Genomic DNA, 24,153 nt, shown 5'->3' on the forward strand with positions numbered 1-24,153 from the left:
AAACCAACACAGGGACATCTTTCTTTTTGCAAGTATCCCAGAGAAAGTACTTTAGTCTTTCTTCTTTTCCTATCTTCAAAGATGTAGGCCCTCTTTATGAATTCCTCCTTGATTTCTAGAGATTATCTTCATTCTTCTGAGGCCTTTCATGGGCCTCTTGTGGTTATCTGAAGCTTGGAATTCTAATAACCATGTAGCATGCAGAGGTGAATTCTAGCCATCAGTGAAAGAATTTGTTTTACTGATCCCCTGAGCGGTTTCTGTACTTTGTTCTTTCTTTCAGTGGAAGCCTTTCCAATTTACTTTTCCATTTCTTAGGAGTTTGATTGGTTGGTGTTTTTAACACCATGTGTGGCACCTTGCATTTAGAGATACGAGAGTGCAGTAGCAACATGAACCTTTCGAGTGGATGACAGAATCCTCTCCCCCGCTCTTTTTGATAGAATGCCTTCCAATAAATACCTTAGCACTTCATCTCGGCGGTATTTACTTTTAAAATGATGGAAAAAATGATGCTGTTTCTACGTGTTTTATTATCATTCTGAGTGTTGTGTCTAGCTGTCAAATATTGACTATGATTTCTATAAATCTTACTCAATCCTTAATTACTCCCAGAGTCATGCTGATTATATAAGGCAATGGTATACATGGACAACATTCCATGTTAACTGCCTTGCTTTTCCAACAGCCAGACCTTGAAAGAAGCTTATACCAGCTGTACAAGGTATATCCTATGTTCTCGATGAGATTGCATTGATGGCAGACCTTTGACATGTGTCAAAAAAGCCAAATTCTGCTTTCATTACAGAGACCTTGATCCAATGACTTGGTCTCAGTAAATGTGCTGAGGAAACACGATGGGAAATGGTGAGTTTCCTCCAGAAATACATCCACCACGTTTTCTTCATCTCTCCCTTCTGAAGCAGATCTAGACCTTTGTTAAAAAAGCATTAATTGGGACCATTAGCAAACAAAACCACAAGATTTCAACTTCTTAATCTTTGAGAAGAAACTAATGGAGGTCATTAGCAACAGAGTTATTGTCTAATGATATTTTGTGCTGTTCCCCGCGAAAGAAGTGTAGCCAGGCTAGGTGAGCATGACTGGATAAGGAGACAAAATGTGGCTATGATAAAACTATCTTATTGTAAGAAAAAGCAAAGCAGAGGTGAAGCATGACATAGCTTATGTATATAATACTTAAGCAACCGCAGAAATATTTCTTAATTTTTAAAGGACATTCTGCAAGCTAAAAATAAACCCAAGAAGTGCCTTTATTTATTATAAATGCTTTGGTCATTTTATGAAGGTCTTCTGACAAATTAGCTGCAAATATGAAAAGCAAACCGTACTGAAACATGCAAATACCATTACAAGTTGTTATCAAAGACAGGTTTTAATAAAAAAAACACATACTTCTTCATCCTTGACTTTTCTGGCAGGAATCAATGTCTGTTTTCCTAAGAAAATTTTGCTGGGTTTTTTTCTATATTTTTCAGTATTTTAATCAAACTAAAACATTTAAATCAATTAATTTTATATGTACAGCAGTAATGAGACCTTGCTCACTGTGACCTTGTTCACTTTGAAAGTCTCCTGCAACTGGATTCTCTGATGTCTGATATGAATAGGACAGCCTTTCTTGTGATGAAGGCTCTCCACTCCACCTATCTCCACAACATCTGTAGAAAGACTTTAGGTTTAGTATCTTAAATCAGTTCAAAAAGGGACATACACGCACCAGCAGTTATAGGCTGCAATTGCTTAGGAAGTTAGGATGATATCAGTAATTTAGGTTTCTTCCAAGAGTACTTTTATGTGTCTTTTCTATAAAGCTTTTTTTGCTGTTTTTCGTTTGGTTAGTTATTTGGGGTTTTTTTTGGGTTTTTTTAAATAAATAGAATTGTTGTTCCTTTCATGCACTGGAATCTTGTTACATCATAATTAAAAGAAACTTTAAAAAAATTGCTAGGACAAAAAAGATCTTATGTTATATGACTATTACAAACACTTCCCTGACATTCTGGTGGTACAGAAGAGGAGATGGAATATGTGACCTTTACAGTGTCAGTCATTTTTTAACTTAATTGGAAAAATCTCAGAATAGCTCCAGAGGAAAATTCTTTCAGAGCATTTTATGACTAGACTTTTAGTATTAAGCCTAGGAAATTGATGTATTTGAAGAAAGAGGTCACAAGTGAAGGAGAACTTGCAGATCCATATGACTGTAGGCAGCAGAGACATATTATGGACTCATTAATCTTCTCAAGTGACATGAAATTGTATGAAAAAGGGGTTGTAATCATAGTACTATAGTTCAATGTAAATACTCTGGGAAATGTTCCTTGTAATGCTGAATTGTTGAATATGCTCTTGAAATAATTTAAAAACCTGTAAAAGATAATGCAAACAAACAGAGACGAACAGAGTTGTACTAAAGATATAAAACTGAAAATGTAAGTATAGCCTTGTTCCCAGTAAGGTAAATTATGAAGTTCTCATTGGCTTTTTGATTACAGTAGACTTCTAGAGATAAAATCTCACAGTTACAACACACAGCCAGTTATTATCTCATCAGGGCACCACTCTACCGTCTCTCAATCAGTGAGATTAATATGAAACATAGTGAATGTTAGTTGAAAGTCATACTGTTCAGGTTTTCCATTATTACTAAATGAAGACACTGGGATTTAAAGCAGTTGAACGCCTAATTTAGCTAATAGTTCTATGCTCTTCTCCTGTAAATATTTTTTTTCAAAAATATGACATTTAATCCTCGTTGTTAAAACAATCAGTTACTTCATTGAATATTCCCAATCCAAAAAAGTAAGAAAAGTCTTTCCATATTCTCACCACTGAGACAGCAACAGGAATACTAAGGTTGCTTTCAGTAGTAAAAACATTTTCTTTTAGGTGATACAGCAGATTTTCTGAAGTATGATAATTTTTCTGTAGACTCTAGATCAGAGAAGGAAAGTGATTTCTTGATGTGAAGAATCACAACATTCTGTAAAATTTTATACTTAGGATGTTGCTAAATTAAATGGTACCAAACTGTACTGAACTGAGGAGTAGGAGGTGTGCCATGGTTAGCACCCTGGTAGTCTTGTTTGGTTTTGTTCTGCTTGCTATTATAATTTTTCAATGTGGCCATGAGCAGATCATTTAGAACTTAACCGTATGTGACTAGTATTGCTTTGGGTACAGCTGAAAGACACTGAATACTTTTATATGGCTAAGTGTATTAAGGCTGAACTGTTAACAAAGTAATTGGATCTATCAGTAAAATCCTAAGAAATTATTCCCCCTCATTTACAAGAAGGCTGGGAAAGGATTTTCCCCTCAGTGCAATGCTAGCATAGGCTAATAGTGGAACAACTACTGATTACTGTAAGAGTGGAAGCACTGTCTTAGTCTTCTGCATAGGATTCAGTGCAGAAAATGTAGTGCAGTAAGATCTTATTCGATATTCCATATAGTTAGTTAGTTGAGGGGACAGATAGGGCCACATTTCTCAACCAAAGTGCTGAATAACCAAAACAGTCCCAAAAATTTGAAACATTCATTGGAAAGTTTCTTCCTTACAGGTGAGGGGAAGCTGTATCAACTTTCTGTCCTCTGAACACAGAAGAGATCCCCCAAAATTTCTGATTGTCCAGCCTGCAACTTGCCTTACTGTAAACAAGAGGTCCTACTGCTGCAAAAGCCTCATAACTAGCTAAAACATTTGCAATGAACCAGAAAAGTAGTTAAAGCTTTCCAAAGGCAAGGATGCTGTGTAAGCACAAAACCAGAATGTGAAAAGCATGTTATCCTGTTGTTGATACATGTAAATATCTGTGCATAGAGTAATAAACTGCTTGTGCTTAGGTCGGACTAGAAAGATGACTCAAGACTAAAGTAGAATGGTTTGTCTTAGTTAAAGGTAAACAGTTGTTGCTGTACAAACGGGAGTTCAAATACTGTCTCCACACAGGGCAACCTAAAAGGTAAACCATATATCTAAGAGCACTGTTCAAATGCTTCTTGAACACCGACAGACTTGGGGCCACAACCGCTTCCCTGGGGACCTTGTTCCACTGCTTGACCACCTTGTAAGTGAAGAACGTTTCTTAAAATCTCATCTGAACTTTCCCTGATGGAACTTTAAGCCATCCCCTTGTGTCCTATCACCGGATACCAGACAGAATAGATCAGGACCTCCCTCTCTTCCTCCCCTTCATGAGGAATTTGTAGACAGCCATGACAGCACCACTCAGTCTCCTCTTCTTTAAGCTGAACAACCCTAGTATCCTTAGCCACCCCCTATAAGCCATGCCCTCTAGTCTTTTCACTATCTTTGTTGCCCTCCTTTGGACATATCATAATATTTTTATGTCTTTCTAATATTGGGGGCCCAAAACTGCACACAGTACTCTAGGTGAGGCTGGTACATCCCTGAGTATAGTGGGACAAGCATGTCTTTAGACCAGTTAGTTATACTGTACTTAATGCACCCCAGGATATGGTTGGCCGTTTTGGCCACCAGCGCAACTTGTTGACTCATATTGAGCTTACCATCGCCCAAAGCCACCAGATCCCTTTCTGCAGTGCTGCACTCCAGCCTCCTGTCCCCCAGTCTATGTGTACGTCCAGGACCGCACCACTGCACGTGCAGAATCCAGCATTTGTCCTTGTTCAATTTCATATGGTTGATCATTGCTCAATACTCTAATCTATCAAAATCTCTCTGTAAGGCCTCTTTACCCTTGAGGGAATCAAAGGCTTCTGCTGATTTAGTACTACTGTTGGCAAACTTACTTAGAGTGCGCTCAACTCCAGTGTCCAGGTCACTGCTGAACTCCATTTTCACTCTGAGAATTCACTGTTGAAAAAAATAATCCCTAAGCCAGCTGAAAAATAAGCTAGAAGTTGTGCTAGCTTTATACTTACAGCTATATCACTGTGCCTCATTATTTTCACCAAGTCAGCAATGGATTAAGGCATAAGTCTGCAGATGCAGGAGATGGACTCATTGCAGTGTTTGCAAAAGCTACAATGGCATCCTAAGCACGACAGTTTAGAGAGTTCACGTCCTTTGAGACCATAGCTTCGGGGAACATTGCTCTTTCCCTTTGATGTTCAGTAAATATTCACAGGAGACAGGACAAGGATCAGTGGAGAATAAACCTGGTGTTTGCAATTGAAATAAAAGCCATGAAAAGGAACATCAGTAAATGGAATTGTCAACTGTGTGCTAAAAAATTCCCTATTCAAATATCTTTGTTTGCATTTGAAATGAGCAAGGTTGCACAGTATGTTGGTTTTGGCTGGGAAAAAGTTTATTTTCTTCATAGTAGCTAGTATGGGGCTGTAATTTGGTTTTCTGATGAAAACAGAGTTAATAATACAGGGATGTTTTCATTACTGCTGAGCAGTGCTTACACATTGCCAAGGACTTTTCAGCTTCTCAAACCACCCCGCCAGCAAGCGGGCTGGGGGAGCACAAGACAGGGACACAGCCAGGACAGCTGACCCCAACTGACCAAAGGGATATTCCATACCATATGGTGTCATCGCTCAGCATAAAAAGCTGGGGGAAGAAGGAGGGAGGGGGACACACACATTTGGAGTGATGGTGTTTGTCTTCCCAAGTAACGGTTACGCGTGGTGAAGCCCTGCTGTCCTGGGGATGGCCGAACCCCTGCCTGCTCATGGGAAGTGGTGGATGAATTCCTTGCTTTGCTTTGCTTGCACACACGGCTTTTGCTTTACTTATTAAACTGTCTTTATCTCAACCCACAAGGCATCTTATTCTTCTGATTCTCTCCTCCATGCCACCAGGAGGAAGGGAGGGAGTGGCTGTGTGGGGTTTAGTTGCCAGATGGGGTTAAACCATGACACACAGATAGGAAAAGATAAATATTGAACTGTATCAGCTACTATCAAAAAGCTTAGCAGTCTTTCCCATTGTTTGTTTCCCTGCTCAGCCCATGCCTGACCAGAATATCCCTTGTAGTTCTGTTTCATTTGGATTCAACTGTAGGATTAAAATTTCTGTGGATATTCAAACAATTTCATTTGGATATTACTAATTGCTAAGTTACTAATAGCTGTGCCTAACCAACTGAGTATAGATTTTTTTTTTAATACACTACCTATTTTGAGAGGACCAAAACACATAAAGGGTGATTTATCTATGTAGATAAGGTAAGGAGAAGGGCATCTCCTGTTAAAACCTGAAATGTTTATCTAACATTTATGAGCAAGATAGAATGTTATCTATTCTTTTAATTCTTTAATGTGTTTTATTTAATAACTATGAAAACAGCTTACGGTTACCTACACTGAGTATGTTAACACTCAGCAGGAAACAAACTGTATTAGTAACAATACAAAATGTTATGTTTAGTCAAATTCACTGTTGTTCATGAAGTGCCATCAGTAAGTTCAATGTTAAACATAATCTCCAGCTGTGACATTGATAGCTAGTTTAAATAGTTTCATATTTTCTCCAAAGTTGGAGCCTGATATTAAAGCCTCCCCCGTTACCCAAACTGACCTCACAAAGGAAATGTAATAAAATTTAACAAAACCAGAAATCTTACCCTGTGCCAGTTTTAGCACCTCCCTATCCCTAAATAAGGAATGGAAACATCACTATTGACTTTCAGGAGGCAGAATTTGAATAATAATATGATTAACAGCATCATCATAAACCACCTACACAAATCTAGTTAGCTTGTTGTGCTAAATCAAACTTGGGAATATAACTCAAAATTTCTCTTAGCCTTGTTTAATCCATGCCTCTGGGTACTGATGTATCTTGACGTAAAGACTATGAAAACATGAAAGAGGGTAGTCCTGGTCTATTCTCCCTCTTCCCTTATACTAGCTATGAGTTTCTGGACTCTTGTTGCATAAGATCTAGGTTTGGCAGAAAATTTTTCTTTCTACTAGATATACCAGAACACGAACTAGCTGAAACCCATCGTTCAACAACTGCATAAAGAAATACTATGTAGCTTCACGAGTAGGAATCGCTGGAAATAGGGATGTGCCCTAAATATATCTTAATTAAACATTCTCAGTAGATTCCTGTGGAGAAAGTACGCTTAGTTTTATACATAGGTGCTAGGGAAGGAGATTCCCATTGACCTACCAGCTCTCTTCACAGACATTTTATGACTACCTATCACACATTCAGCCCACACATACAAGTTGAAAACTGCTGATGCATGTGGATGTGGCATTTTGTCCAGAAAGACAAGAAGACAGAGAGAAATACGTGTCAAGATCAACACTCTTCGTAGTCCTACAGAGGATGAGGACCCTTACAGGAAGGCAGATTAAGTTTTGTCCAGAGAGTAATCATCTGGCTAGACTAAGGTGGCATCTGTTGAGTCAGCAGCCCTGGCTAGCTCATATATCAGGCTTAAGTTCTATGGGATCAGAGGTCTAGATGTTAAAGTAAAGACTATATAGAAACAACAGAAAAAAGAAAAAATATCTTATGATTAGTTGTTTGAGTTAGTCCTTTATATCTTTGATGTGATGTTTATGCCCCTCTAGCTCCACCTTGCCTGTCTTCAGATCATGCATATTGTGCGTGCATATACCAAAACATGAGCTGAAACAAATGTTTCTACATATGAAGTTTTTGGAAAATTTATCTTTCTATGCAGAAATGTGTACATAAGAGAAATTATTACATTAGAGGTGTATGTACCTGTTCAAGTTATACAAATGAGATAACTATCTCCTAAACAGAAAATATACACTGTCCACAAGTTTGTATAAATCCTTCTGAGTTTAAACTATGACAACTTGCAATGTGCTATTTGAGTAGCATCATTTAAATTATCATTATGAATATAATACACATATGTTTATGATCTTATATGCAGGTCTGAAAACTATTTGCAATTAATCTTTTGATTTTGTAGTCTTTTAGGTTGAGATGAATTATAGCTCTTCCACACATCCCAAAGAAAATGGCATGAAGTTATCTGTAGAAGATTGGTTTTCTTATTCAACTAAAAGCACTGATCTTCATCTGATCTGTGTGAAGTTTTATAGTCTAGAATGTATAATTCCTGAAGGTTATTTAATAAGGGGGGGAAAAAAAGTCAAAAGAAAGACAGACCCATACTGCAGCATAAGTAACTCAGCTGATACTTTGGGGAAAATTAACTCAGTTTTTCTAGGAATGTTACAACGTCTTCTGTGGAGTGCACAGAAAGATTATTTGGATTTTACCCTAGTCTAGGTACATCCAGCAGCCTAAAGGGAATGTTACGTTACAAAGCTGAAGCCCTAAAGTAATTTGCCTATTTCCAACAAAGGGCTGGGAGAGGAAATTGAACAAAAAAAAGTGTAATTACTTTAGATTCTGAATGTTGTCTCATTTGCGTACCACAGTGGGCACAACTCAGGTCACAGTTTGGAAAACTAGTATGGACTGTGGTGATAACATAGTCTAATTTTATGGCTAAGATAGAACTATACTTGTATTTCTACCCCAATTTAAACACTACTACAGAGAAAGGTATCTAACATCACTTTTGGAAAATTAGAAAAAAAAAAAAAAAAAGTAATAGTTAAATATCCTAACTGCTACAACAGAGCAAGTTTTTTCTGGTCGGCACTTTCCCATCAGTTTTCAGCAATGGGCTTCAGTAATTCTTATACTAAATAAAAGATTCTTTCTTGTATGTATGTAGGGACTATGTTCAACAAAATTATTATCCTTATTTTCATTATATAAAACTGAAAGATACCTTTCTCTAAATATTTCCCAGATATTTAATCATTCTCATGTCTTCTTTTATTATCCAGCTCCCAGGTATTAATATTACTCTTTTGCTGTGATACCATGACTGTGCTCAGCATTTGCTTTAGTGCCAATTTCAGAGGTAAGGGACTCAAACTGCTGCCATTTGAGATTTCCATATTTATAGATCAGAGTATTACTTTATTCCTTTGGGATAATCATTGCACTTGGAGCTGTTGTACTACTTCTGATTAAAGAAATTGGCCTAGAATGATAACAATATCAGTTTAACCTATACATGCACAACATTAAATAGGTAAATAACATTTATATTATAAATTTAAACAACATTTGGCATTTCAAATGCACGGAAGTCAATTTGCTTAATTATATGGCAACAATTACGATTTATTTATATCCTTTTTTTTAGGATGCTCTTCACTGAAGAAGCAGGTTAAGAAAACTTTGTAATATCAAAATGCAAAATATTAAATAAGGATTTCTTTTTAAGACTTATTATTATTTTCCAAGGAAAACAAGGGTTTAGAAGCCTTTTGAATGGTATTAAGGGTAGATATAAACAGTCTTTCTGAATAATAAGAAAGTCACTTAAAAATAAGCTGGATATTGCTGTCATGATGGTTCTTAAACTCTGATCCTGCCTCTCTTACAATAAAATAAACATGCACATAAAAGGAGAAAACAGTGAATCCTAAATTAAGTATGCAAAGTGGTCCAACCTTCACCTCCAACTTTTGTTCTGGAAACAAAGGTCTTCTGAGATGTGAAAATTTTGTACGAATGTTGTGCCTTTCCAGATCTTCTCTTTATCTACATGCCTGCTCAAAATGAAACTGTAAGGAATTCAGTTTTTTACTATATGAGCTAGGTTTTCCATAATAGAGTGCAAAAAGTGTGAGACTAAGAAAACAGAGAAATAAGGAGGGGAAGCAGAAGGACCGGCAAAGAATGGAGTGACAGCAGGAGCCAAAGCTCCCTTCATGTGTGGAGTTGGGTTGAGGCAATGTAGCACATACTGGGTTTTAGGTCTTTGTCTTTATTCTCACTCTGACTGAGATAGCCTAGAGTTCAGGTAGTTGGCTCGGCAACTGTGAAACAAGATTTGCTTCTGTCAACTTCATCAACATTTGCTGATACTGATATCAATCCGTACTGTTTCCAGGCAACACAAATGCACTGTAAAGTCTCCCTTTTTAACAGCCCAGATAGTGTCATGTGAGAAATTCTGTCATTGTTTTTAGCTCATTTGACTATTTTTATTCTGTTTTCATTTGAGTCTAGGTTTTTATCTTACCATTAGTGCTCCTGGCACCTTTTAGGCATGTCATCAGTACGGGTTGGGTTTTTTTGTTCAATCTAATGCAGTTTCTTCCCTCCCTCCCCGCACCCCCCCACGCCCCCACCCCCACTCCCCACCCCCCCTCACCAGTCTGATGAGAAGCTTTATATAACATTGCTATACAGACTTCTAGGTCACAATGAGGTTCATAGTTTACCACTATCCACAAGGCTTTCTCAGAGCCAGTGTTTTCTGCCAGCAGCACATGGCCTACCTTCTTCTTTTAAATAGGCTTGACTTTCTATTTGGCCATATTAAAAATCATAATGTTTTGTCTTGCTGATTCATTCTCTTCTTTAATTACTGTTCCCTCAATTTTTGTGTCATCTGCAAACTGTATCAGTGACTTCTTTTTTGATCATTGCTAAAGGGAGTAAGCAATCAATTTCAGCAATTCTTCTGCTTTCTCCATCCCACGCTTAAATCTTCTTCCCACTGGAATGGTCAGATGATTTGAGAAGAAAAAGCCTTCCCTGTCTCCCTCCACAAAAATCCACAGACCTGGTCATACTCATGTTTAAAAATTGGACATTGTAATATGAAAGCAACAAATAAAACATGCATGAACTGTCATAATATGCTTGATTTATAATTCACTCCTTCACTTCTTGACTGAGACTTCTACCAGTTTTTCCATTTTTTAGCCTAAGATGCATGTTGAGCTGACAGAACTAAAAAATTCTTACCCATGTCAGACCCAAAGTTACATTCAGGTTGGCAGGGACCTCTAGAGGTTATCTGGTCCAATCCCCCTACTCAAGTAGGGCAAACTAGAGCCAGTTGACCAGGACCATGTCCAAATGGCTTTGGAGTATTTCCAAGGATGGAGATTCCACAACCTCTTTGGGTAACCTGTGCCAGTGTTTGGTCACCTTCACAGTAAGAAAGTGTTCCCTGATGTTCACGGGGAATGTCTTGTGTTTCAGTCTGTGCCCATTGCCTCTGGTCCTGTCACAGGGCACCACTGAAAAGAGCCTGGAACCATCTCCTCTATTCCCTGCCATTAAGTATTTATACATGATGCTAAGATCTCCTCTGAGCCTTCTCTTCTCCAGGTTGAGCAGTCCCAGCTCTCTCAGCCTCTCCTCACATGAGAGATACTCCAGTTGCTTGATTATCTCTGTGTCCCTTCACTGGACTTTGCACTAGCTCCATGCTTCTTTTGTACTGGGGAGCCCAGAAATGGACCCAGTACACTAGGCATGGCCTCACCAGTGCTGAATAAAGGGGAAGGCTTGCCTCCTTCACCTGCTGGCAATGCTTTGCCTAAGGCAACCCAGTGTACCATCAGGCTTCTTTGCAGCGAGGACACATTGCTGGCTCATGTTCAAGTTGGTGTCCACCAGGACCCACAGGTCCTTTTCTGCAAGGCTGCTTTCCAGCTGGGTGTTCCCCTGCATATATTGGTGCATAGGATTTTCCTCTCCAAGTGCAGGACTTTGCACTTTCCTTCCTTGAACTGATTATGTTCCTGTCAGATCATTTCTCTAGTCTGTCTCTGGAAAATACCAGTACAAGATTTGTTTTATTTCATTCTTCTGGATCTTTACCAGTGTTACAGGTGCTATTGAAAATCAACATCAATATTGCAAAGAGATCTTCATCCAGCATTTTTAAACTCTTGCATTAAAGCACCAAGTGCACAGTATTGAAAAAATTCTCTCATGCAACTTTCACCCCAAGAATTAGAAAGACAACTTAAACTGTCCTCATTTGGAGAGTTATTTATTTAACCTGTGTGTTAAACATAATAGCCTTTGGCCGTTCTGTTCAAGTCCCAGAGACAGTAAATACTCTGGGCAGCTCTGGAAGGACCTGCTCACAATGACGAGTCAGTAGAAGAGAGAACTTCCAGCACTTATGCAAGTACAAGACTCCTAAAGGGTTTTTCTAACAACTAATAGCATCAATCTCAGAAGAAAACCAACCTTTCCTGTAACAAGGCACATACCTTTTAGCTATTAGATGATGAATAGTCTTAATGTTGTATTTATTCATAGCAAGCATTTTTTCTTGGTAGGGAAGAAATTTAAAAAATCCAAGCATTTGCTGTTGCTGGATTCTGCAATAAATAAAGTCACACTAATACAATGCTATCAACAAGACTTGTATGGTCTAGCTAAAAAGGGTCATATTGAAAGAACCCTCTGAAAACAGCAATGTGGACAGTATCACCCCATTACCCTTACTGTCACTTTTTCACTGAACTCAGTGTATTGAGAATGGAAAATCATTCCCACATTTAGCTTATTCCCATAACTAATTAGATCAGAACCGGAACTTCTGGTAAATTAGTACCCCGAAGGTATTAAAATATCACAAAATACCATACATAGTTTCTGAGACACTACTACATTGCATCTTCTGTACAAAACAGATAAAATACAGTAATTCAGAAGAGGGGGTACTTAAGCTGCTAAATTATAGCTCATATATCTTGTATAGGCAGACCATTTTCAATGATATTAAAGTAAATCGGCTTCATCTCTGCCTAGCTACTGATTGATCAGTACTTCTAGTGGCTTAGTGAAATCCACAATTGTAAGATTTCATTACTAGCTTTAATACTTGAATGTGCTAATGATATCCAAGAAAACAGAATAAAATCAGTGATGTGTCAGAAGAAAGTAATTCATATTATTTGTAAGAAAGTGTTGGGAGGCTAAGTGCTGATGCTTAACTAAATGTTTTAGTACCATAAAATTTCATAACTTTTCTGCAAAGCACAGTCAATACAAACTAGATGATTATAACAGTAGATTTGAATCTTAGTTGTACACTGCAGAATCAGAAGTACTGTAAAAATTATCACATAAAGAGACAGGTAAAGCAAAAGATCTTATGTGATATGCTTATGGACAAAATACTGGAATTTTAAGTATAAGTAACCAATCAATCACAAGAATATCCCTGTATAGTGTACACAAGAACTGTCCTTCCCCTGGCCTTTTGTTAATCAGCTGCCAGGTCTTCAGAGCCCATCCTTAATTCCCTTTTGTCTTTGGCTCAATGCTATCTGAAACAGGGTGGTCCAATCATGACAAAAATGATGTCCCCAATGGGAAACCTGACCACCGTTCTCAGATGAAGTCACTATATGGAGCACATTACTGGTTCTTTGAATAGGGTTTGACAGTAATGATTCCCTTGATCTTACCTGTTTAATCATTAGACTTTGAAGTCATGCTCACTCCTGTTCTCAATTCCTTTCTCTGGTCTACTGCATTTTGAATATTTTAACAAAAATCATCAATTCCAGTGCTTTCACCCACAATGGCCAACAGCTTAGTACCTTCTGGGATATTCAGAGTGAGTTTAAACTGTATCAAGTTGCAGGTAGAGCTGGATCTCAGTCTCCCATAACCTTGGATTGGTCAGGATTTTCCTAGTGCAAATTACTGCATTAAGATGGATCGCCTTTGCAACTTTAATTCTCAGTTATGGTTAGATCCATATTTTGTTTTGGCTTACATTCTGGATATGTTTCTTAAAGCCTGCTATGAGACTTGTACTAATAGCAATATTAAAATACTCAGTTCTAAAAATGACCTTTTCCACCATGTCACACCAGTCACTTACTCAGCGCTTCTGGCAAACATGGAATACAGGTTAGCTGAGTTACATTGTGGCTGCTTTCAGCTGCATCTCTGTGTATTTAAAGGGCAAAACAACATATAAATGATGTGCTTCTCAACTTTAACTTCTCTTTTTGCCTTGGACATCTAAGCAGAGGGTACCTGTCTCTGAGGTTAGTAGAAGTTTAAATTTGAACTCTTACTTTTTAAAAAGTATTACTTGATTAAAGTTTGGCCACAGACACTTTCCTATTGACGAATGTCAATAACCTGATATTAAAAATTCAAGATACTATAAAGAGCTGTAGCTGGTCTAATAAGAAAGCTGGAATTGTATTTATTATACAACGAGAAGCAAAGTATTAACTAGTCTTCCCACCAAAACTTCTAGCAGTTGTAGTTCTGTCACTTTCTGCCTGATTCAGATGTGCAAGCCTCAAGCTTTTTCCAGTGTCCATACAAAACTGTATCAGTTGGCTGTTTTTTTAAAATCAAGTGCCCACTGGGCATAAACAAACACATTCAATTGAAAATTATTCCGTATTTTGACTTACTGATCTGGCTATGCATAAAGATATTAATTTCCAGTGAAGTATTAGAATGAGCTTTAGGGCAACACCTACTCCTTGCTGTGAATCATAAATAATATGAGCTTTGCCATATAAATCTTGGTATTCTGTGAATCAAAGCAGTGTCATCAGTTTCAAGTCAAATCACAAAACTAAAGTACCATCCCCACCCTGCTGCCCTTATTTAAGATGCAGCAGTCAGATACTCTGGTAAGATAGGTCACAGCCATTTAAAAGCTGCTGTTTCTAAGTCCCATTAGCATTCTCTAAGCTGTTTCTTCTGCCCTTCTGGCAGCCATCCTTCTAAAAGCACTCTTTGGCAATTACTGTATACATCTGGAAAGAAGCAAGGCATAATTAGCTTGGTCAAACATGAACAATCACAGCAACAAGATAATTGTGATTATCTTCAAATACTTTGATCTAGTATATTCTTAGTTACTGGTCAAATAAATTATTATGTATAAAAGACTGACATAGTGAACAATGTGTTGACCTTTCAGTTCTGAACTATAGAAAGAGAAGAATGAAATACTGGCAGAGAACGAATAAATCTTTTCATTATTAAGATTAAATTTTAAACTTTGCATTTTGTATTTAACTTCCTCATTTCCTCCATTTTATTTCATGAAAAAGCATTAATTTTGAAAGCACGTTACTGTACGCATACATACACCTTCTTCCTCACAAGTCTTTTAGCACACAAAAAAATATATTAACTTATCAGTCAGAAAGGAATGCTAACAAGGTAATATTTCTCTTCTCTGTTACACAGTTAAAAAGAGTAGATCTACATATTTGCCTGGAGAAACAAAGAACTTCAATACCACAGGGAGTTTGAAGAGAAAATTCTCTGTTTTTAAAATCTAGCATTTCTTGGTCAAAGAAATATTAGGAATGAAAGCAAAACACTTTAACCAGTGCTATTACTGCCAGTGCAAATGTCAACATTTTCTCACATGAACTGTTATGTCCAGAGACATGTTTAATGACGCACAGTTCCTCTGAGATATGAATATCCAGCTAAGTTCAATTTGGCCTTTAGGAAGACCAACCAGCAGAAAGAAAGTGATGAAACCTTTTTGATTACTGTAAGGTTAGATGGATGGTCTTAATGTCTTCTGTTGCTAGTTATGTTCCATGCATCACCAGCAGACAGGTTGGTATTTATAGAGAAAAACCTTTGTATGAGCTGTGGATTTAATAACCAAACCAAAGCTAGCTCCTGAGAATGGGAAATCTGTGCAACCTGCAATCATTACAAATCTTTGATATTTTCCCTCTGATTTGAAAAGACTGCTGGCAAACTAGATGAATAACACCTTTCAGATGCAAGTGCAGTCGACATTCTGTGCCTGTGGTTTGGGTCAGCAGATTGATGTTCATCTTATCTGTTTCCTCTCGTTTTTTCCTAAGGTTGTCTTAAGATACTGGATAGGGTGGTAAGTAATAACAATAATATATGTATTTTTTTTGTTTGTTTGTTGGTTGGTTTTTTTTCAGTAGGGAATGATCAAGGATTAATTGTCTTGATAAACTATAAATACTGCTTGTTTAGGCTCCATTATAAAAACAGTAAGCCAGGTTCACAGTCAAAGTAAACATTTGTAATTCCCTTTGATTTCAATATGATATGCTTATTTACATTGTTCGAGCTTCTCTGACAATTTTTATATTTTTCATTGCATCTATATTATCTATTTACAACCCTTTAAAGGTTATGACAAATGCACAAAACCAGTGAAGAAAGGACTAATCAAATCTTTTGAAACTTTAAAAACATTCTTGTCTTTGGTCATTTCTTGTTTTAGACAAGCCTCTTTACTCATCCCGGTAGTAAAATGAAACATTAAGCTGAATTTAAATGCAAATAGCCTCTTAGGTTGTTTCAATCTATTTTAGTAAATAACATGCACACGATGCATAGTATGTGCAACAATTTATCAAGCTCTTAATTTGAAATTCTTGCCTTCTAATTAGGTATCTTATGTGTAATAGTTTCCTCTTTTGCTGCTTTTATATTCAAGTAAGTTCAATCTAATTTTAATGAAAAATGAGATTACTTCTGAACTTCAAATGTAAGAGTGAGATAATTTAAACACAATCTACAGGTAGCAAAAGACATTTCAAAATTGTACCTGCATAAATTATTTAGGAACACAAAGACAGTACAGAAGCACAAGAGGAGCTTAGGCTCCTTATCTGATGATCTTAGACTATCAACAGAATAAATGAATCCGTATTTGTTTTCTGAAACTTCTGACTGGCATTAAAGTGAATTAGGCCACTACAGTAAGAATCCTGGGTTCATACTGAAAGTGCAGTTGTGGTTTATTTCCCTCTGAAAAGGAGAAATGTAACAGTCATTCACTACCTGGAATACCTGTTGACACACAGTCAATAAGCACGAGAGACTAAGTTATTCCTGTGGCCCGAGATTTTGGTCATACAGATTTGTACACCTTGGTTTATGAATGTTTTTTATAGTTCACTGAAGTAAAATGGACAGAAGATGAATGAGAACTTTCAGCTTTATGAAATTGCCGTTATGTTTCTACTTGAAATGTTAAACAGAGAGAAGCAATTGAACATGATACATACAGAATTGTTCCCTGCTGGTTCACAGGTTTCTAAGAGGAATCTCTGTTTAAAGTGTCTTTCTGTATTTTTGGATGACAGTGACATGAGATAAAAATATTAATGACATGATAATGCCACCAATCCTTTTTCCATCCATCCTGCTGGTATAGAAGGGTAGCCCACAGGGTTGCACACTAGCTTTGGAGTTTAGAAACTGGATTCTACTGTTGGTTCTACTTCAACCTGCTGTATGAACTTGGGAAGGTTCTGCCCTGTATCTTGACATACTTGGTGGAAGAATATTTAAAAAGAAGTGTTTATAATGTGGCATTAAAAAGAAACACTGCCTTGTTATAGAAGCTGTAGACAGAAAATGTTGTCTTAGCAAAATAATTTGCTCTGAAATTAGAATCTACTCTTGCAATAGTGATTTTTTTTCCTTTGATTTAATGTAGTGTCAAAATTCCTTGTATTTTGTCTGTGTGTTTCTTTTTATGCATGTATAATTTACGTTCTTAATTTTCCTTAACTAATATTTGTATGTGATAACGTGAGTCAGTTTAGCATTTAAAAGGAGGAAAAGACTAGTCTTCCTTCACATGGAGTTCTTTCTATGCATGAAAACAGGACTTTCATCCAAGGTAGAAACTGCGAAACCTCTATCTTCACCTGTCTCACAAATTACATATCTTCAACTGCCCATGGCAGTCTGTGGTTTCTCGAAAATCAAAGAAATGGCACAGATATATCACTGTTCTTTCCCCGCTGTCATGACAGAGGACAGACTGAAGTTATCTGTGTCCTGGTGCTTAAGAATTATTTCTATCCATGTATCTATGCAAAGAGAAAAATAGTTAATTTTTCCCACTAGATTTAATCTTTTTCTTTTTTTTCCAAGTTTTCATTTTTTTTCTAAAAGGAAGGTTTGAAATAGATTTGCTCATTCAGAGTGACATTTCAAACCAATGAACATAAAGTAAAATGCTAACATACGGTTCCTATTACATCACAAAATTTTGAACTACATTTTTGTGTTACATTGCCTAATTTATACATTGCTGCAGGGAAAAGGATGGTTATTTTTGTGAATATTTAGTTTTATCAAATACATTAGAGACAAATCAACTATTTTGTGTGGCTCCATGATGAAAAGTTGATATAAAACCAAAACACTTTTTGTAAAGTAATATATTACATCAGAGAAATAAATGCATTGCCTCTATTACTGTCTTCAAGAAGTACACTGGGACATCCCAGAAGATGATACATTTTGAAGTCCCACTCAAGTAAAAAAAGTTGTCCAATTGTTATTATGCTCTATTTGTGTGAACACACCTGGGCATTTTAGACACTTTAGGCATAGATCTCACTACATACTGTGCTTTCAAGTTTTTTCAAATTTTCTTACACTCTTGAGTTTTCATAATTTTGAATGTGCATATCCTCCCATCAAGTTTGACCTCATAAAAGTAATTCACAGTGCATGCTCTAGTCTTCCTATTCCTTAATTTGAAAAGCAGTTTCTAGTAGGAATAGTAGTTTTCACAGGATTCCTAATCCTTTACATTCCTGAACTATTGAGTACCATTAATTAGCAGTTGAACACTCTTAGTAGGTAGCAATTATGCTTAAAGCAAAAGGGTCTTACAGAGCACGTATTTTGCACATTTTGCTGTCCACAAAATACTCAGGTGCAAAATGATCACCTCATAGATTTCTGTACCTATTACATTTTGGACAAAATTATATAAAAACCATCAGTAAATAAGATGGTAGTGCATTTTCATACTAAATATTGAAGATTTATGGTAACATTATGATTTCATTTCACTAAAGCTACAGTACATAAATTTTTTTAGCCATGCAGTTTTCAGTATAGTTCTTGATGGCAAAATATAAGAGCTGTATTTACAGACTGTAGTAATAATTTGGCCAGATAAAACTGCTGAGTGTAAGAGAAGTTTATTACAGGTATAATGGGAATAGAAACATCATTTCAACAACCTAATCATTTTAAAATTTGTAGAGCTGAAAGTAATGTCATTTTAGCAAGGCTGCTTAAGACTGAAGATGAGTAAATAATTTACTCAGTTAAATTAGCTTCTTCTGTTAACTGGGTGTATGTAAGCAAGATCATAATTTTTCTGTATTTATCCACCACTCAGATTCACTCCAATCTAGAAGTTCTGTGTTTTTTAAACATCTCTGTGAATGTCTTGCAAACATGCAAGTCTGTCTTGTCAAGGGATAAATGACTATGATGTTCAAGTCACTGCCTGCTTCTGACTCATTCACAAATAAAAAAGACAGTATCATTGCATAATGCTTCTGCACATGCTAGACTTCCTAGATCTATTAATTAGGAAGAAATTCCAATCTATAAATATCCATACTAGCAAGATAACACTAAAATACATTTACTTTTTGAAGAAAGATTAATAAATTCCTCTCATCAGATTATGGATTTTTATTCATTCTTCACTTTTCTTTTTATTATCTTTGATTTTCTATTTTTGTATTTCATACATTTTGTGAACTCATTTAGAACACTTATATATACTAGAAAAAATTTTACTTGCTTAATATAAAATAGCTGAAATCTAGGCAATAATAAGAAATGTAGAGAAGATATTCTTTTCTTTTTCCTAATGATTTTTTTTTCTGTCATTTTTCTCATTGCTTCATCAATCACTGAGACAGGTGATTGTCTTTCTCAAAGCAGCTTGAGCTAACTTTACAATTCCTGTGACTGTGTCATCTAATTCTGTCTTATTAAACCTGCTCTCATTTGCTCTTTCCAAATGAATGGTGTCTACAGATAATAAGGGCTTTTAAGTAGTATATTAATTAAAAATGAAATTATTAAAGATTTCTCCTTTAAAATTGTAGACCTTAGCTTGATATTTTCTACATGCAACGATATATAGTCGGAAAGTAACTATTCAATGACAGCAAAAAAGACATATGGGTTGAAGCATATTTTTGCTGCCTTTACCTTTTTTTTTTCCTCCTTGTTAAGATATAACTGTCCATAAAGAAGCAGAAATGTTACACCTTTAACTGAGGTCACTGATGATGAAGGCAGCAACAGTCTGTCTTGTTTTAATAGTGATGTGCTGCTTGAAGCAACGTTGCACCAATTAAGAAAATCTGATAGTTACATGCATATGCAAACATTTGTTCCTACTGAGTAGTTATGGTGACAACTACTAGTTTCAAGGCTATTGATATTTTCAGTTATAGTGGTGGTTTAGCTTTGGATAACTGTAAAAACATCCATCCAGATGCGTGCTGACTCTCAGTGAGGCACCCCATGCAGTTCCATACAGCGATTCACTGAAGACTGACCTTGGCGCTGGAACTAGGTTTAACTCTGCTTTTTATTGTATGCCATAAATTTAAATAAACTCTCCATATTCCTGTTCTTTGTGCTGTTCTTACATAGAACCAAGAGAAAAATACTTTCCATTAATTATGGAAAAAATTTGATGAGGGAGGTGAAGGAAAACAAGAAGGGCTACTTCAAGCACATCAGCAGGAAAAGGATGACTAGGGAAAATGTGGGCCCGCTGCTGAATGAGGAGGGTTCTCTGGTAATGAAGGACACGGAGAAGGTGGAGTTACAGAATACCTCCTTTGCTTCAGTCTTTACTGCCAAGGCTGGCCCTCCAGTTTCCCAGTCTGGAGAGCTGAGTGGAGTAAACTAACAAAGTTCCACAAGGGTAAGTGTAGGGTCCTGCACTGAGAGGGGAACAGCCCCATGCACCAGTACATATTGGGGGCTGACCTGCTGGGAGGCAGCTCTGCAGACAAGGACCTGGGAGCTCTGGGGGACAGCCAGTTGCCCATGAGCCAGCAGTGTGCCCTGGTGGTCAAGAAGGCCAATGGGATCCTGGGGTCCATTAGAAGGAATGTGGCCAGCGGGTCGAGGAAGGTTATCCTCCCCCTCTACTCTGCCCTGGTGAGGCTGCATCTGGAGTGCAGTGTCCAGTTCTGGGCTCCCCAGTTCAAGAGAGACAGGGAACTGCTGGGGAGGGTCCAGCTGAGGGCTACAAAGATCATGAGGGGACTGGAGCATCACTGCTGTTATGAGGAAAGGCTGAGAGCTGGGTCTGTTTAGCCTGGAGAAGAGAAGACTGAGAGGGGATCTTACCAATGCATACCAATATCTTAGGGGCGAGTGTCAAGAGGATGGGGCCAGGGTCTTTTCAGTGGTGCCCAGCAACAGAACGAGGGTTAATGGGCACAAACTGCAAGACAGGCAGTTCCATCTGAATGTGAGGAAGAACTTTACCTTGAGGGAGACAGAGCACTGGAACAGGCTGCCCAGAGAGGTTGTGGAGTGTCCTTCTCTGGAGACATTCAAACCCCACCTGGATGTGATCTTGAGCAACCTGCTCTAGGAGAACCTTATTTAGCAGGGGATTGGACTTGATGATCTCCAGAGTTCCCTTCCAACCTTAGCTATTCTGTCATTCTGTGATTAGTTTTTAATTTGGTCTTAGGTTGCATGTGTCCTGTTTAAGTCAGGAAAGAGTGAGAAAACTACAGCTGCTAAAAAGATACAAAGAGATAACCTTTGAAGATTGTAAATGTCTTATTAATATTATTACTAAAACCATCAAAAAGAGCTTCTTTATTTGATTCCATGTTTCAGTATAAAAATACTTATATATACTTTTTTTCAATCCTGTTTTGATTTAATAAAACATATTTTTGGCTAGTGTATTATATAATTACCACTATCTCTTAGGTCTCAGATGCATAACAGCTCTTATAATAATACTATAAGTAAGGCTAATGATTTCAAAGCTGTCTAGAAATGTACAGCTTTACTTATCTGATTGTAACATCTGTATGGTTAGCTAATAACTTACATATGCAAGGATCACTGAAAATTTCTCGTAGACATAAATTTGGGAATTTGCTGCAATATTAACAGATTATGAAGCTGGAAGTGAATTATTAAGAATGGAAGACAAATACCAGATGAACTGAGTTATAAAAAGGTGTACATGCAATGTTAGTATTGTAAAATAAGAAGAGATGCAGAGTTCTGAAATTGTAAATAAGTCTTTACATAATTTCATGTTTCACTGAAGGAAACAGGGTAAAAACTTAGTGCGTTTTCCCAGGTGACCCAAAAGACTTCGTTTGTTTCAATGTTGTTGTGAATTGATACTTCATAGATCACTGAAACTGCATTACTTAAATTATTCAAATATACACAAGAAATTCCAGGCTTTCGCTCTTTGACTTTACATATTAACATGTATCTCTCTGACACAGCCACTCATCAACATATACTGGCAAAGAGCTTCACTGATTATACTGTAAGCTCATTGAGTCAGGCACTGATTTTTTTATTTTATGTGGTAGAGCACACAGGCCCGTTGTTGGTGCTCTCTAGTGCTACCCCAATATAAACACAAAGGTGGTATTCAGATCATATATCAGCACAGACATGACAGTTGCATCCTTTCTGAAACCTAGTGTTCTGTAATCAGTAGAGAATTTTCAAAAGATAATTTGCAGGAGAAAGGTGCAAAGAAAAATGAAGTTAGGGGATTCTGAATATTTGATTACATAGAAAGAACCAAGACCAGGGTTTCATAAAGAAGTCTGTTCACTTGCCCAGAGTCTGAAAGCTGTCAGTGTGACCAAACATGATAATCTGAGAGGGGTACAGGTGATGAAAGCTCATGTCCAGTCCCTTGAGATTTATACTAGTGATGATTTGAAAGTACTCGGGCCAATTTATCAAGAAGATAAATATCCACCTAACACTATGACTTCTGCAGTCATGTAATAACATCCAAATCTGAGTTAGTTTGTATTTCTACACGGAACCATAGAATATCTTGAGTGGGAAGGGATCCATAAGGATCATCAAGTCCAATTTTAAGTATTTGTATATATTTGGTTATAGGTGTTTGACATATGTGTATTTATATTTCTTTATATTTATTGAACTTGACTTAAGGAACACTAAAGAATGTAGGAAGACTTACACTGATTTACCAATTGAAAAGAATTAATGTAGATTAAAGCAAGGAATTGGGTCAATTTTTGACTATTGGAGAATCTCAAAATTTTGGCTTCACATAATTGAAAACTTGCATAAAGTGTGGCTTCCAGTCACCCTTTACATCCTCTTCTGGGCTGAATGGAGAGTGAGTGCATGCCAAGATGTTTGCTGCAGCACTGACACCTTGACAGTCCTGATCAAGGACCCACCTAGAGAGCTGTAAAGCATCTTTCTTGTCACTGAACAAGATTTCCTTCCCTCAAAAACCAAGACAAAAAAGAGGATGTGTGCAAAATATTGCCCCTAATAGATCTGGAGCACAGCCAGGATGCATGTGCACTGCTGTCTGTTCAGGTGTAACTTACACGTACCTTTAATCACAAATGTAATAGTTGCTTGCTCAGCACTGTTACAAAAGCAGGCAACTGTATGACCTATTTCACTTTGGCTTGCCAGAATCTCTCTACTGCAAGGACTCAACTGGAACTTTGCAAGGTCCAGCATCCCTGTTGGCTTGCTGCTTTCCCTGTGTATTGCAGATGTTACTGCGGGTGACATGCTTGTATGATTTTCCACAACCTAGCTTCTACCATCAGTAGGTTAAAAATGGTGAAACACATTTTAATGTCGGTGGCACATCCATTCTTTGTTCCTTAAATGCTTGGTAGGTTTCACCATGAATGAATATTTTCAGCTGAGAGAGAGAAGTAAAATGTTCTCTTTAAAATAAAAATGTTCAGTTAGTAAACTAAGTCCTTCTATAGTCTGTGGGAAAAAAAAGTGAAAATCCTACTTCTTAATGGAAATGACAGTATGAGGGTAAGGTCATTGTCTATATTCTGTTAGTCACATTATTCAACTGTACATTTAAATAACATTTAGTAAGTTAATAATGCATTTTATATAAATGAACCTTCAAAGAGAAATGCCCTAATGGCTTCCAAGTAATTTACTCTGTTGGGACAGAACACTGCAGCAAAAGTTTTCATATGCAGTATTGCTTATTTTGCTCTAATAGAAACAATAATTTTTTACGGTATATATTTATTTTATATAGCCAGCCTTCAGAATTAAACAAATTAATTTACAGGAACCACTGAAAAGTTCTACCTGAGTGATAGGGAAACCCAACCAGCTGTGTCTTATATGACTTTAAGCCACAGCCAGATGAGAAGCAGCAAAGGGAAGAGACAGATGACTGAGTATCAAGAGTGGAGAATATCTCCTGAGAGCAGAGAGACAAATCTGTACAGTTGTGGCTTTAAACACTTTGCCATGTACGGACTTTC

This window comes from Falco punctatus (assembly GCF_963210335.1).
Source record: "Falco punctatus genome assembly, chromosome: 3".
Taxonomy (NCBI): Eukaryota; Metazoa; Chordata; class Aves; order Falconiformes; family Falconidae; genus Falco; species Falco punctatus.